Here is a 4,311-nt window from a genome sequence, read left to right on the forward strand (position 1 = left end):
TGGAAACACCTATAATCCCTCATGGAGAAATCACCCAAATCTCTCATGGAAGGATCAACAAAAGCCTCAACAAGGCTTTAATAATGGTGGAAGAAATAGGTTTAACAATAGCAAGCCTTTTCCATCATCCACTCAGAAACAGACAGAGAATTCTGAGCAGAAGCCATCTAGCTTAGCAAATATAGTCTCCGATCTATCTAAGGCCACTTTAAGTTTCATGAATGAAACAAGTTCCTCCATTAGAAATTTGAAGGCACAAGTGGGCCAGCTAAGTGAAAAGGTCACTGAAATCCCTCCTAGTACTCTCCCAAAGCAATACAGAAGAAAATCCAAAAGGAGAGTGCAAGGCCATTGAATTGACCATCATGGCCGAACCCACAAGAGAAGAGGCGGACGTGAATCCCAGTGAGGAAGACCTCCTGGGACGTCCAATGATCAATAAGGAATTTCCCTCTGAGGAACCAAAGGAATCTGAGACTCATCTAGAGACCATAGAGATTCCATTGAACCTCCTTATGCCATTCATGAGCTCTGATGAGTATTCTTCCTCTGAAGAGAATGAAGATGTTACTGAAGAGCAAGTTGCCAAGTACCTTGGTGCAATCATGAAGCTGAATGCCAAATTATTTGGTAATGAGACTTGGGAAGATGAACCTCCCTTGCTCACCAATGAACTGAGTGATCTGGATCAACTGAGATTGCCACAGAAGAAACAGGATCCTGGAAAGTTCTTAATACCTTGTACCATAGGCACCATGACCTTTGAGAAGGCTCTATGTGACCTTGGGTCAGGGATAAACCTCATGCCACTCTCTGTAATGGAGAAACTGGGAATCTTTGAGGTGCAAGCTACCAGAATCTCATTAGAAATGGCAGACAACTCAAGAAAATAGGCTTATGGACAAGTAGAGGACGTGCTAGTAAAGGTTGAAGGCCTTTACCTCCCTGCTGATTTCATAATCCTAGACACTGGGAAGGATGAGGATGAATCCATCATCGTTGGAAGATCCTTCCTAGCCACAGCAAGAGCTGTAATTGATGTAGACAGAGGAGAATTGATCCTTCAACTAAATGAGGATAACCTTGTGTTTAAAACTCAAGCATCTCCTTCTGTAACCATGGAGAGGAAGCATGAAAAGCTTCTCTCACTGCAGAGTCAACCAAAGCCCCCACAGTCAAACTCTAAGTTTGGTGTTGGGAGGCCACAACCAAGCTCTAAGTTTGGTGTTGAACCCCACAACCAAACTCTAAGTTTGGTGTTGGGAGGTCCCAACCTTGCTCTGATTATCTGTGAGGCTCCATGAGAGCTCACTGTCAAGCTATTGACATTAAAGAAGCGCTTATTGGGAGGCAACCCAATGTTATTTAATCATTTTTATTTTATTTTCTCTTTGATATTTCATGTTTTATTAGGTTGATGATCATGTGGAGTCACAAAAACTACTGGAAAATCAAAAACAGAATGAAAAATAGCATTGAAAATAGAACCCATGGAGGAAGGGCTTACTGGCGTTTAAACCCCAGTAAGGAGCATCTGGCTGGCATTTAATGCCAGAACAGAGCATGAAACTGGCGTTAAACGCCAAAAATAAGCAGCAATCTGGCGTTTAAATGCCAGGAATTCACCCAGAGGAAAGCTGGCGTTAAATGCCAGACACAAGCATCAGACTGGCGTTTAACGCCAGAAACATGCACCATACTAGCGTTCAACGCCAGAAACATGCTGCAGACTGGCGTTGAACGCCCAAAACAAGCATGGAAGTGGCGTTTAGCGCCAGAAACATGCTGCAGTCTGGCGTTAAACGCCAGGATTGCATATATAGGGCGTTTTACACGCCTCAAAGGTGAAGGGATGAGAAATCCTCAAACACCTCAGGATCTGTGGACCCCATAGGATTCCCTCAGGATCTGTGGACCCCACAGGATCCCCACTTACCTTTCTTCTCTCCTCTTCACACCTTTTCATATCACTCTTCCCCAAAAACTCCACCTACCTTTAAATTCAAAATGATTTCCCTCCCAAACCCAACCTTAAATGGCCGAACCCTAACCCCTCCCCACTCCTATATAAACCCCTCATTCCCTCTTCATTTTCACACAACACAACCCTCTCTTCACGCCTTGGCCGAAACCAACTCTCTCTCCCTCTCCTCCATTTCTCTTCTTCTTCTACTTCTTTCTCTCTTCTTTTGCTCGGGGACGAGCAAATATTTTAAGTTTGGTGTGGTAAAAAGCATTGCTTTTTATTTTTCCATAACCATTCATGGCACTAAAGGCCAGAGAAACCTCTAGAAAAAGGAAAGAGAAGGCAATTGCTTCCACCTCTGAGTCATGGGAGATGGAGAGATTCATCTCTAAGGTCCATCAAGACCACTTCTATGAAGTTGTGGCCAAGAAGAAAGTGGTCCCTGAGGTTCCTTTGAAACTCAAAAAGAATGAGTATCCGGAGATCCGACTTGAGATCCAAAGAAGAGGTTGGGAAGTCCTCACCAAGCCCATTCAACAAGTCGGGATCTTAATGGTTCAAGAGTGCTATGCAAACGCATGGGTCACTAGAAACCACGATCAAAGTGTGAACCCGAACCCAAAGCATTAGCTCACTATGGTTCGGGGGAAATACTTAGATTTCAGTCCGGAAAATGTAAGGTTGGCGTTCAACCTACCAATGATGGAAGAGAACGCATGCCCCTACACTAGAAGAGTCAACTTTGATCAAAGGTTGGACCAAGTCCTCATGGACATATGTGTGGAAGGAGCTCAATCGAAAATTGACTCAAAAGGTAAGCCGGTTCAACTAAGAAGGCTTGACCTCAAACCAGTAACTAGAGGATGGTTGGAGTTCATTCAACGCTCAATCATTCCTACTAGCAACCAGTCTGAAGTTACTATAGACCGGGCCATCATGATCCATAGCATCATGATTGGGGAGGAAGTGGAAGTTCATGAGATTATACCTCAAGAACTCTACAAGGTGGCTGACAAGTCCTCTAATTTGGCAAGGTTAGCCTTTCCTCATCTCATTTGCCACCTCTGCAATTCAGCTGGAATTGACATAGAGGGAGACATCCTCATTGAAGAGGATAAGCCCATCACTAAGAAAAGGATGGAGCAAACAAGAGAGCATGGACCTCAACATGAGCATGAGGAGATTCCTCACCATGAAATCCCTGAGATACCTCAAGGGATGCACTTTCCTCCACAAAACTATTGGGAACAAATCAACACTTCCCTAGGTGAATTAAGTTCCAACATGGGACAACTAAGGATGGAGCACCAAGAGCATTCCATCATCCTCCATGAAATTAGAGAAGATCAAAGAGCTATGAGAGAGGAACCACAAAGACAAGGAAGAGACATAGAGGAGCTCAAAAGCACCATTGGTTCTTCAAGAAGAGGAAGACGCCACCCTCACTAAGGTGGACTCATTCCTTAATCTCCTTGTCTATTTATTTTACTGTTTTTCGTTTATTATGCTTTATGTTTGTGTCTTCATGATCATTAGTATTTAAGTGTCTATGCCTTAAAGTTATGAATATGAATCCATCACCTCTCTTAAATGAAAACTGTTTTAAAAAACAAAAGAACAAGAAGTACAGGGTTTCGAATTCATCCTTGAAACTAGTTTAATTATTTTGATGTGGTGACAATACTTTTTGTTTTCTGAATGAATGCTTGAACAGTGCATATGTCTTTAGAAGTTGTTGTTTATGAATGTTAAATATGTTGGCTCTTGAAAGAATGATGAAAAGGATAAATGTTATTTGATAATGTGAAAAACCATAAAAATGACTCTTGAAGCAAGAAAAAGCAGGGAACACAAAATCTTACAGGAAAAAAATGGCAAAAAAAAGATGGGAAAAAGAAAAAGCAAGCAGAAAAAGCCAAAAGCTCTTAAAACCAAAAGACAAGTGCAAAAAGCCAATAACCCTTAAAACCAAAAGGCAAGGGTAAATAAAAAGGATCCAAGGCTTTGAGCATCAGTGGATAGGAGGGCCTAAAGGAATAAAATCCTGGCCTAAACGGCTAAACCAAGTTGTCCGTAACCATGTGCTTGTGGCGTGAAGGTGTCAAGTGAAAACTTGAGACTGAGCGGTTAAAGTCAAGGTCCAAAGCAAAAAAAAAGTGTGTGCTTAAGAACCCTGGACACCTCTAATTGGGGACTTTAGCAAAGCTGAGTCACAATCTGAAAAGGTTCACCCAGTTATGTGTCTGTGGCATTTATGTATCCAGTGGTAATATTGGAAAACAAAGTGCTTAGGGCCACGGCCAAGACTCATAAAGTAGTTGTGTTCAAGAATCAACATACTGAAC

The sequence above is a fragment of the Arachis hypogaea genome, chromosome 12, assembly GCF_003086295.3.
Source record: "Arachis hypogaea cultivar Tifrunner chromosome 12, arahy.Tifrunner.gnm2.J5K5, whole genome shotgun sequence".
In the NCBI taxonomy this organism is placed as follows: domain Eukaryota; kingdom Viridiplantae; phylum Streptophyta; class Magnoliopsida; order Fabales; family Fabaceae; genus Arachis; species Arachis hypogaea.